Genomic DNA, 12386 nt, shown 5'->3' on the forward strand with positions numbered 1-12386 from the left:
GATATGCTTATAAGGCAGTTCAAATACTATCTTAGCAAAACCAGGGAGGCCTGGGTAAAAGTCTCAGGTTTAAGCAGAGCAGCAACAGCTTACATGTCCAGCAAAAGCAGATGGAAACAAACACAAGCAGCCAGATGGAGGATTACTGGAAACCGATGTATGCAGCAGAAACTCAGAGCTGAGTAGCAGGATCTCCACACAGGTTCACAGGAGCAGGTGCAAAGCCAGGGAGTCGCAAGGATCAGGAGCTGGATGCAAGGCAGAATACTTTAGCACAGACTAAAGGCTGGGGTGGAGTTATATAGCAGGAAGACAGAGTGCACATGAGACCAAAGACGCCATCTTGGAAAAGGGCAGTAATGCACAAAAAGCAATCAAAATGTTCAGAGTCCTGACATTACTCCCTCCTTAGAAGCGCCCTCAGGACGATCCTAGACCTGGTTTCTCAGGGAATCTTTGATGAAAACGAGAGATCTTCTGTTGGGCATTGATGTTTTCCACAGGTTCCCAAGAGTCTTCCTCAGGGGGATATCCCTGCCATCTTATAAGATATTGGAGCCGATTATTGCGAATCCTGGAATCAATAATTTCCTCCACCACAAATTGTTCTTGCCCATCAATCACCACAGGCTGTGGAGGTGGCACAAAATGTTCCTGGAAGGTATTAGGAGATACAGGCTTTAGTAAAGATACATGAAAAACTGGGTGTACCTTCATAGTCCTAGGCAGCTTCAGACGGCAGGCCACAGAGCTCACAATACCGTTGATCTTGAAAGGGCCAATGAATTTCTGTCCAAGTTTTTGTGAAGGAACGTTTAACTTCAGATTCTTAGTTGATTACCACATGGAATCTCCTACCTTGAACATAGGTGCAAGTTTACGGAACCTACCAGCCGATCTCTTAAAATGTTCTTGAGCCGTGGTCAGGGATTCCATCAGAACCTCCAGATTTTGCCTCATCTCAGTCAGCCTTTCCTCAACTGCTGGAACCAGAGAATTAATCAGAGACCTAGGTAAGATACATGGATGATAACCCAGACTGGCAAAGAAAGGAGTGAACTTAGTGCAGGCACTCTGAGAATTGTTGTATGAAAATTCGGCTAACGGCAGTAATTCCAACCAATCATCTTGGAGATGGCTAACATAGCATCTTAGATATTGTTCCAACGTCTGGTTGGTACGCTCAGTCTGACCACTTGTCTGGGGATGGTAAGCCTAGGGGACACACATTAATATTGAGTGCAGAGCAAAACCACTTCCAGAATATTGAAGTGAACTGTACTCCATGGTCAGAGATGATCTCATCCGGGACCCCATGCAGCCGGAAGACGTTCTGAATAACCAAGTTCACTGTATCCTTAGCTGAGTGGAGGCCGGTGCATGGAACAAATGAGCGGCTTTAGTCAGGCAATCAACTACTACCATGATCGTATTCATGCCCCCCAATGTAGGCAGCTCCACAATAAAGTCCATTGATATAGACTCCCAAGGTCTGGACGGAACAGGTAATGGTTGCAGGAGACCCGTAGGTGCCACACGAGGAGTCTTGTAATGAGCACATACCTCGCAAGAGAGAACATAGTCCTTAGTGTCCTTCAGGCAAGTTGGCCACTAGAAAAATCGGCTTAGGAACTCTTGTGTCTTCTGTACCCCCCTGTGACCAGCCAACTTGGAGTCATGTACCAACTTGAGGATCTGCAGACGGACGTCCTCAGGGACGTAGATATGTCGATCTATGAACCACATGCCACCCTTAAAGACAAGATTAATATCAACAGGTGGGTTGGCCAGAAATACATCACCGTCATAAGCCTCCCTGCACTTCTTCCACAAGTCCTGATCATGGATAACTCCGATGAAATTGGCATCAGATAGAATGGTCTTAGACGGGGCTCCAGGTACGGAATCCGCAGCATGGATTTGGGATAAAGCATCAGCCTTCCCATTGCGAGAACCTGGACAGTAAGAGATAACAAAATTAAATTGATTTAAAAATAAATTCCAATGAGCCTGACGAGAAAGACATCTAGCGGATCCGAGGAACTCTAAATTGCGATGGTCAGTAAGCACTACGATCTGTTGTGCAGCTCCTTGCAGATGATGCCTCCATTCCTTGAAAGCCGCAATAATAGCCAGCAATTCCTTGTCTCCCACATCATAATTCTTCTCTGCTGAGGTTAGTCTACGGGAAAAGAAAGCACAAGGATGTAGCAGACACTTTTCAGCAGTTCTTTGGGAGAGAATAGCCCCCAAGGCATTATCAGAAGCGTCCACCTCCACAATGAAAGAAAGTGTTGGATCTGGGTGTATCAACAGCGGTGCTGAGGTGAAACAGATCTTAAGCCGATCAAAAGCTTCTTGAGCCTGTGATGACCACTTAAAGGGCTTTTCCTTCTTTGTCAAGGAAGTAATGGGATGGACAATATCAGAAAAATTTCGAATAAAACGTCTGTAGAAATTTGCAAAACCAATAAAATGTTGCACCTCCTTAACGTTCTTGGGTACCAGCCAGTCAAGGATAGCCTGAATCTTACCAGATTCCATGTTCGGCCCCTGGGGAGAGATGATATAACCTAAGAACTGTATCTCAGAAAGATGGAACTCGCATTTCTCTGGCTTGATATACAGATGGTTCTCTTTCAGATGTCTTAAAACAGCTTTGACATGTTCTTCATGTTCCTGTAGAGTCAGAAAAGATTAGAATATCGTCCAAATAGATCACCACAAACTGGTCCAACAAATCTCTGAAAATGTCATTAGCAAGGTGTTGAAACGTTGCACGGGCATTACAAAGCCTGAAGGGCATCACAAGATATTCAAAGTGTCCATACCGGCATCGGAATGCTGTCTTCCACTCATCCCCTGGACGAATACGCACCAAATTATAAGCCCCACAAAGATCCAGTTTAGAGAACACCTTAGCATGGCGGACTCTTTCCAGTAATTCGAGAATCAGAGGCAAAGGGTAACGATTCCGTATGGTTACCTTATTGAGCTCTCGATAGTCCACACAGGGTCTCAGGGACCCATCCTTCTTCTTTACAAAAAATATAGGTGCCCCTGCTGGTGAGGAAGAAGGACGTATGAAGCCTTTGGCCAGATTTTCATCAATATACTCCTGTAAGGCTTGAAGCTCAGGTGCCACCAAAGGATATACGTTACCAAAAGGAATAGCTGCCCCAGGAAGCAACTCAATGGGACAGTCATAATGTCTGTGTGGAGGAACTGATCTGCATTCTTCTTGTCACAGATGTCAGAGAACTCTTTATATGCTGAAGGTAAAGTAAATACCTGTACCGGTGGTTCCGTAGCTGTGGACTCGGGGACAGCTTCAGTCAATGCGGAGTTGCTCCTTGTTGAAAAGATAATCTCGTTGGTCTCCCAGTTGATAGTTGGATTCTGAGAACGCAGCCAAGGGATGCCTAAAATCACAGGAAAATGAAAAGAAATTAACAAGAAAGAGTTGCTCTTGATGATTAGGCTCCAACAAAATCTCAAGGGGTGCGGTCTCCTGATCCACAGGCCCGGAGATTAAAGGTGACCCATCCACTGTTTCCATGGTAATTGGAGAGGCTCTTTGCTGAATTTCAATACCATGTTCTTTTGCAAATGCGATATCCATAAAATTGCCACCTGCACCAGAGTCAATCATAGCTGCACTGGAAATGCACTGTCCTGTACACAGGATCTTAATTGGGAGAGAACAGTGAGAGTTCTTTTCACTTAGCTCCTTGGCTGGTGAAGTCATAGAAAGTGAATGGAATACAGCGTTTAAAGGTAGGCTACATTCAGAGATGTCAGATTCATCTTCATAGTTGTTATACTCCCTACTGCTGCTAGCACCTTGTTAGGCCACTTGGGACAGTTGATTAGAAAGTGGTCAGACTGGCCGCAGTAGAAACACAGACTTTCTCGAAGGCGATGCTCCCGTCACTCATTACTCTCACGCCTCTGAACAGAATCAATTTGCATGGGTACCTCCTCCACCTCTCGAGATGTTTTACCTGCAGGCTCTTTGGAAGGAAGGGGAAATTTAGAAATATGGTTATATGCAGCAAACTTCTCCTGCCTACGCTCAGTAAGGCAAATGTCAATGCGCACACAATGCTGTATAAATGTTTCTAGCTCTTGTGGTGATTCAGAGCGAGCTAATTCATCCTTTACAATGCTAGACAGACCCCTTTTAAAAATAGGTAATTGTGCATATCTGTCCCAATTAGTATCTACCGCTAATCTTCTGAATTCAGTAGCATACTCAATAACAGAACGTTTAGCCTGGCGTAAAGACAATAAAACAGATTCAGTGGTTGCAAGGCGATTAGGGTCAAAGATTAATGCCATAGCGGCCAAAAAATCATCCAAATTATTTAACCGTGGGTCACGAGACTCAATCATCGGATTCGCCCAGGCGAGCGCTCGTGCGGTCAGCAGCATTATTACACACAATACTTTGGATCTCTCATTAGGAAAACTGTCAGCATGCACATCAAAATATAGCATACATTGATTCACAAAGCCACGAAATTTGTCGTGATTTCCATTAAATCTGAATAGGTGGGCTAGCTGGTGGCGGTTGCCCAAAGGGAAAAGTCGCTTGTGCAGCCATTTGCATGCTTATGTCCTGAAAAGCCCGTCCATACTGGGACTCTATGCCAGCAAGTTTGTTTTCCTGGGCTGCCATGCGGGTGCTTAAGTCCTGCAAAGTTTGTCCAAACACTTGTTGATTGTGTTCAAAGCTTCCAATCTTCTTTTGCAGACCTTACACATCTTTCTGCAGTGATCTAATTATGGAGAACACCTGCTCTAGTCTGCTTTCTGCAGTCATTGTTCCAGCAGTCTCCTTTATTGAGGCTAGAATATCCTGTAAAGATTATAAGGGATAACTCAGGAGACTCTTTGCATGGAACAAGAAAACTACAGGACACAGTTTTATAAGTGGGAAAGTCTATATTATCACACGGTGATTCAAACAGGTGCAGAGAGAAACTCAAGTCCACAACACTTGGTGTAAATTTTAAATGCTGCTTAACAGTCTATAGGAAACTTCAGAGGAAAATTCAATCACGCAGAAAGTCTATGAAGCACAATTATTCTTGAGGATACTTGACATGAATAAGTCCTTGGTAGTCCAAACACAGATAGATATGCTTACAAGGCAGTTCAAATACTCTCTTAGCACAACCAGGGAGGCCTGGGTAAAAGTCTCAGGTTTAAGCAGAGCAGCAACAGCTTACATGTCCAGCAAATGCAGATGGAAACAAACACAAGCAGCCAGATGGAGGATTACTGGAAACAGATGTATGCAGCAGAAACTCAGAGCTGAGCAGCAGGATCTTCACACAGGTTCACAGGAGCAGGTGCAGGTTCAAAGCCAGGTAGTCGCCAGGAACAGGAGCTGGATGCAAGGCAGAATACTCTAGCACAGACTGAAGGCTGGGGTGGAGTTATATAGCAGGAAGACAGTGCACATGAGACCAAAGACGCCATGTTGGAAAAGGGCAGTAATGCACAAAATGCAATCAAAATGTTCAGACTCCTGACATAAAGCTTCTGCAACATAGAATCATTTTATTGTTCACGTTTATTTCTTCTCTCCACAGCTCATTCCAGGGAAGGACAGATGTCAATCTTCAGAAAAAGGGTCTATTTGAGGGTCTTAGCCCACGGGTCAGAGACCTAATACTGAGCTGTCACTTCACAGTAAACATTGGGCCTGATTCATGAATTCCTGGAGGTGATTTCATCATAAATCTAATATATAATTGCCTAGAATACTACTTCCTGCAATTTGTGCCAACTTCCGTGGCTTTGTCCGAAGCTAATGTCCAGAGATAATGTCCGGAGCTAATGTCCGGAGCTAATGTCCGGAGCTAATGTCCGGAGATTAATTGCCTAGAATACTACTTCCTGCAATTTGTGCCAACTTCCGTGGCTTTGTCCGGAGCTAAGTGACGTCACCAGTGTCCTACACCCAGGCAGAGCACAGTGGCCCCAGGCAGCATATGGGGCCCAAGGCAGAGCACAGGGGCCCCAGGCAGCATATGGGGCCCCAGGCAGAGCACAGTGGCCCCAGGCAGAGCACAGGGGCCCCAGGCAGCATATGAGGCCCCAGGCAGAGCACAGTGGTCCCAGGCAGAGCACAGGGGCCCCAGGCAGCATATGGGGCCCCAGGCAGCATACTTAAACTTATATGGGGCCCCAGGCAGAGCACAGTGGCCCCAGGCAGAACACAGGGGCCCCAGGCAGAGCACAGTGGCCCCAGGCAGAACACAGGGGCCCCAGGCAGAGCACAGGGGCTCCAGGCAGAGCACAGGGGCCCCAGGCAGCATATGGGGCCCCAGGCAGAGCACAGGGGCCCCAGGCAGCATATGGGGCCCCAGGCAGAGCACAGGGGCCCCAGGCAGCATATGGGGCCCCAGATAGAGCACAGTGGCCCCAGGCAGAGCACAGGGGCCCCAGGCAGCATATGGGGCCCCAGGCAGAGCACAGGGGCCCCAGGCAGAGCACAGGGGCCCCAGGCAGCATATGGGGCCCCAGGCAGCATATGGGGCCCCAGGCAGAGCACAGTGGCCCCAGGCAGAGCACAGGGGCCCCAGGCAGCATATGGGGCCCCAGGCAGCATATGGGGCCCCAGGCAGAGCACAGTGGTCCCAGGCAGAGCACAGGGGCCCCAGGCAGCATATGGGGCCCCAGGCAGAGCACAGTGGCCCCAGGCAGAACATGGGGCCCCAGGCAGAGCACAGGGGCTCCGTGTGCCCCAGGCAGAACATGGGGCCCCAGGCAGAGCACAGGGGCCCCAGGCAGCATATGGGGCCCCAGTTAGAGCACAGTGGCCCCAGGCAGAGCACAGGGGCCCCAGACAGCATATGGGGCCCCAGTTAGAGCACAGTGGCCCCAGGCAGAACATAGGGCCCCAGGCAGAGCACAGGGGCCCCAGGCAGCATATGGGGCCCCAGGCAGCATATGGGGCCCCAGGCAGCATATGGGGCCCCAGGCAGCATATGGGGCCCCAGGCAGAGCACAGGGGCCCCAGGCAGCATATGGGGCCCCAGGCAGAGCACAGGGGCCCCAGGCATAGCACAGGGGCCCCAGGCAGAGCACAGGGGCCCCAGGCAGAGCACAGGGGCCCCAGGCAGAGCACAGGGGCCCCAGGCAGCATATGGGGCCCCAGGCAGAGCACAGTGGCCCCAGGCAGAGCACAGGGGCCCCAGGCAGCATATGGGGCCCCAGGCAGAGCACAGTGGTCCCAGGCAGAGCACAGGGGCCCCAGGCAGAGCACAGGGGCCCCAGTCAGCATATGGGGCCCCAGGCAGAGCACAGTGGCCCCAGGCAGAGCACAGGGGCCCCAGGCAGAGCACAGTGGCCCCAGGCAGAACACAGGGGCCCCAGTCAGCATATGGGGCCCCAGGCAGAGCACAGGGGCCTCAGGCAGCATATGGGGCCCCAGGCAGAGCACAGTGGCCCCAGGCAGAGCACAGGGGCCCCAGGCAGCATATGGGGCCCCAGGCAGAGCAGTGGCCCCAGGCAGCATATGGGGCCCCAGGCAGAGCACAGGGGCCCCAGGCAGCACACGGGGCCCCAGGCAGAGCACAGGGGCCCCAGGCAGCATATGGGGCCCCAGGCAGAGCACAGGGGCCCCAGGCAGAGCACAGTGGCCCCAGGCAGAGCACAGGGGCCCCAGGCAGAGCACAGGGGCCCCAGGCAGCATATGGGGCCCCAGGCAGAGCACAGGGGCCCCAGGCAGCATATGGGGCCTCAGGCAGAGCACAGTGGCCCCAGGCAGAGCACAGTGGTCCCAGGCAGAGCACAGGGGCCCCAGGCAGAACATGGGGCCCCAGGCAGAGCACAGGGGCAACGTGCCCCAGGCAGAACATGGGGCCCCAGGCAGAGCACAGGGGCCCCAGGCACAGCACAGGGGCCCCAGGCAGCATATGGGGCCCCAGTTAGAGCACAGTGGCCCCAGGCAGAGCACAGGGGCCCCAGGCAGCATATGGGGCCCCAGTTAGAGCACAGTGGCCCAGGCAGAACATGGGGCCCCAGGCAGAGCACAGGGGCAACGTGCCCCAGGCAGAACATGGGGCCCCAGGCAGAGCACAGGGGCCCCAGGCACAGCACAGGGGCCCCAGGCAGCATATGGGGCCCCAGTTAGAGCACAGTGGCCCCAGGCAGAGCACAGGGGCCCCAGGCAGCATATGGGGCCCCAGTTAGAGCACAGTGGCCCAGGCAGAACATGGGGCCCCAGGCAGAGCACAGGGGCAACGTGCCCCAGGCAGAACATGGGGCCCCAGGCAGAGCACAGGGGCCCCAGGCACAGCACAGGGGCCCCAGGCAGCATATGGGGCCCCAGTTAGAGCACAGTGGCCCCAGGCAGAGCACAGGGGCCCCAGGCAGCACACGGGGCCCCAGGCAGCACACGGGGCCCCAGGCAGCGCACAGGGGCCCCAGGCAGCGCACAGGGGCCCCAGGCAGCGCACAGGGGCCCCAGGCAGAGCACAGGGGCCCCAGGCAGAGCACAGCGGCCCCAGGCAGAGCACAGGGGCCCCAGGCAGCACACGGGGCCCCAGGCAGAGCACAGGGGCCCCAGGCAGAGCACAGGGGCCCCAGGCAGCATATGGGGCCCCAGGCAGAGCACAGTGGCCCCAGGCAGAGCACAGGGGCCCCAGGCAGAGCACAGGGGCCCCAGGCAGCATATGGGGCCCCAGGCAGAGCACAGGGGCCCCAGGCAGCATATGGGGCCCCAGGCAGAGCACAGTGGCCCCAGGCAGAGCACAGGGGCCCCAGGCAGCATATGGGGCCCCAGGCAGAGCACAGTGGTCCCAGGCAGCATATGGGGCCCCAGGCAGAGCACAGTGGCCCCAGGCAGAACATGGGGCCCCAGGCAGAGCACAGGGGCCCCAGGCAGCATATGGGGCCCCAGGCAGCGCACAGGGGCCCCAGGCAGCGCACAGGGGCCCCAGGCAGAGCACAGGGGCCCCAGGCAGAGCACAGCGGCCCCAGGCAGAGCACAGGGGCCCCAGGCAGCACACGGGGCCCCAGGCAGAGCACAGGGGCCCCAGGCAGAGCACAGGGGCCCCAGGCAGCATATGGGGCCCCAGGCAGAGCACAGTGGCCCCAGGCAGAGCACAGGGGCCCCAGGCAGAGCACAGGGGCCCCAGGCAGCATATGGGGCCCCAGGCAGAGCACAGGGGCCCCAGGCAGCATATGGGGCCCCAGGCAGAGCACAGTGGCCCCAGGCAGAGCACAGGGGCCCCAGGCAGCATATGGGGCCCCAGGCAGAGCACAGTGGTCCCAGGCAGCATATGGGGCCCCAGGCAGAGCACAGTGGCCCCAGGCAGAACATGGGGCCCCAGGCAGAGCACAGGGGCCCCAGGCAGCATATGGGGCCCCAGGCAGAGCACAGGGGCCCCAGGCAGCATATGGGGCCCCAGGCAGAGCACAGGGGCCCCAGGCAGCATATGGGGCCCCAGGCAGAGCACAGTGGCCCCAGGCAGCATATGGGGCCCCAGTTAGAGCACAGTGGCCCCAGGCAGAGCACAGGGGCCCCAGGCAGCATATGGGGCCCCAGTTAGAGCACAGTGGCCCAGGCAGAACATGGGGCCCCAGGCAGAGCACAGGGGCTCCAGGCAGCACACGGGGCCCCAGGCAGAGCACAGGGGCCCCAGGCAGCATATGGGGCCCCAGGCAGAGCACAGGGGCCCCAGGCAGAGCACAGAGGCCCCAGGCAGCATATGGGGCCCCAGGCAGAGCACAGGGGCCCCAGGCAGAGCACAGGGGCCCCAGGCAGCATATGGGGCCCCAGGCAGAGCACAGTGGTCCCAGGCAGAGCACAGGGGCCCCAGGCAGCATATGGGGCCCCAGGCAGAGCACAGTGGCCCCAGGCAGAGCACAGTGGCCCCAGGCAGAGCACAGGGGCTCCAGGCAGAGCACAGGGGCCCCAGTCAGCATATGGGGCCCCAGGCAGAGCACAGGGGCCCCAGGCAGCATATGGGGCCCCAGGCAGAGCACAGGGGCCCCAGGCAGAGCATATGGGGCCCCAGGCAGAGCACAGGGGCCCCAGGCAGCATATGGGGCCCCAGTTAGAGCACAGTGGCCCCAGGCAGAGCACAGGGGCCCCAGGCAGCATATGGGGCCCCAGTTAGAGCACAGTGGCCCCAGGCAGAGCACAGGGGCCCCAGGCAGCATATGGGGCCCCAGTTAGAGCACAGTGGCCCAGGCAGAACATGGGGCCCCAGGCAGAGCACAGGGGCCCCAGGCAGCACACGGGGCGCCAGGCAGAGCACAGGGGCCCCAGGCAGCATATGGGGCCCCAGGCAGCATATGGGGCCCCAGGCAGAGCACAGGGGCCCCAGGTAGCATATGGGGCCCCAGGCAGAGCATATGGGGCCCCAGGCAGAGCATATGGGGCCCCAGGCAGAGCACAGTGGCCCCAGGCAGAGCACAGGGGCCCCAGGCAGCATATGGGGCCCCAGGCAGAGCACAGTGGTCCCAGGCAGCATATGGGGCCCCAGGCAGAGCACAGTGGCCCCAGGCAGAGCACAGTGGCCCCAGGCAGAGCACAGGGGCTCCAGGCAGAGCACAGGGGCCCCAGTCAGCATATGGGGCCCCAGGCAGAGCACAGGGGCCCCAGGCAGAGCATATGGGGCCCCATGCAGAGCACAGTGGCCCCAGGCAGAGCACAGGGGCCCCAGGCAGCATATGGGGCCCCAGTTAGAGCACAGTGGCCCCAGGAAGAGCACAGGGGCCCCAGGCAGCATATGGGGCTCCAGTTAGAGCACAGTGGCCCAGGCAGAACATGGGGCCCCAGGCAGAGCACAGGGGCCCCAGGCAGCACACGGGGCGCCAGGCAGAGCACAGGGGCCCCAGGCAGCATATGGGGCCCCAGGCAGCATATGGGGCCCCAGGCAGCATATGGGGCCCCAGGCAGAGCACAGTGGTCCCAGGCAGAGCACAGGGGCCCCAGGCAGCATATGGGGCCCCAGGCAGAGCACAGTGGCCCCAGAGCACAGGGGCCCCAGGCAGAGCACAGGGGCCCCAGGCAGCATATGGGGCCCCAGGCAGAGCACAGGGGCCCCAGGCAGCATATGGGGCCCCAGGTAGAGCACAGTGGCCCCAGGCAGAGCACAGGGGCCCCAGGCATAGCACAGGGGCCCCAGGCAGCATATGGGGCTCCAGGCAGAGCACAGGGGCCCCAGGCAGCATATGGGGCCCCAGGCAGAGCACAGGGGCCCCAGGCAGAGCATATGGGGCCCCAGGCAGAGCACAGGGGCCCCAGGCAGCATATGGGGCCCCAGTTAGAGCACAGTGGCCCCAGGCAGAGCACAGGGGCCCCAGGCAGCATATGGGGCCCCAGTTAGAGCACAGTGGCCCCAGGCAGAGCACAGGGGCCCCAGGCAGCATATGGGGCCCCAGTTAGAGCACAGTGGCCCAGGCAGAACATGGGGCCCCAGGCAGAGCACAGGGGCCCCAGGCAGCACACGGGGCGCCAGGCAGAGCACAGGGGCCCCAGGCAGCATATGGGGCCCCAGGCAGCATATGGGGCCCCAGGCAGAGCACAGGGGCCCCAGGTAGCATATGGGGCCCCAGGCAGAGCATATGGGGCCCCAGGCAGAGCATATGGGGCCCCAGGCAGAGCACAGTGGCCCCAGGCAGAGCACAGGGGCCCCAGGCAGCATATGGGGCCCCAGGCAGAGCACAGTGGTCCCAGGCAGCATATGGGGCCCCAGGCAGAGCACAGTGGCCCCAGGCAGAGCACAGGGGCTCCAGGCAGAGCACAGGGGCCCCAGTCAGCATATGGGGCCCCAGGCAGAGCACAGGGGCCCCAGGCAGAGCATATGGGGCCCCATGCAGAGCACAGTGGCCCCAGGCAGAGCACAGGGGCCCCAGGCAGCATATGGGGCCCCAGTTAGAGCACAGTGGCCCCAGGCAGAGCACAGGGGCCCCAGGCAGCATATGGGGCTCCAGTTAGAGCACAGTGGCCCAGGCAGAACATGGGGCCCCAGGCAGAGCACAGGGGCCCCAGGCAGCACACGGGGCGCCAGGCAGAGCACAGGGGCCCCAGGCAGCATATGGGGCCCCAGGCAGCATATGGGGCCCCAGGCAGCATATGGGGCCCCAGGCAGAGCACAGTGGTCCCAGGCAGAGCACAGGGGCCCCAGGCAGCATATGGGGCCCCAGGCAGAGCACAGTGGCCCCAGAGCACAGGGGCCCCAGGCAGAGCACAGGGGCCCCAGGCAGCATATGGGGCCCCAGGCAGAGCACAGGGGCCCCAGGCAGCATATGGGGCCCCAGGTAGAGCACAGTGGCCCCAGGCAGAGCACAGGGGCCCCAGGCATAGCACAGGGGCCCCAGGCAGCATATGGGGCTCCAGGCAGAGCACAGGGGCCCCA

At 57.9% G+C, this 12386-nt stretch overlaps 2 protein-coding genes across 4 annotated transcripts in view; both read right to left on the reverse strand.

Annotated features, from left to right (window-relative positions):
- LOC143783140 (cytochrome P450 2K1-like) overlaps positions 1–3416 on the reverse strand; it is a 47661-nt gene extending 44245 nt beyond the window's left edge. Inside the window, exon 1 of the mRNA XM_077271459.1 lies at positions 3292–3416. The gene's annotated coding sequence lies outside the window, so the exon portion shown is untranslated. The remainder of the gene's footprint in view (positions 1–3291) is intronic.
- LOC143783138 (cytochrome P450 2C20-like) overlaps positions 1–12386 on the reverse strand; it is a 522836-nt gene that overhangs the window by 335684 nt on the left and 174766 nt on the right. The gene's annotated exons all lie outside the window — the stretch shown is intronic.

This window comes from Ranitomeya variabilis, chromosome 6 (genome assembly GCF_051348905.1).
Source record: "Ranitomeya variabilis isolate aRanVar5 chromosome 6, aRanVar5.hap1, whole genome shotgun sequence".
NCBI classification, from domain to species: Eukaryota; Metazoa; Chordata; class Amphibia; order Anura; family Dendrobatidae; genus Ranitomeya; species Ranitomeya variabilis.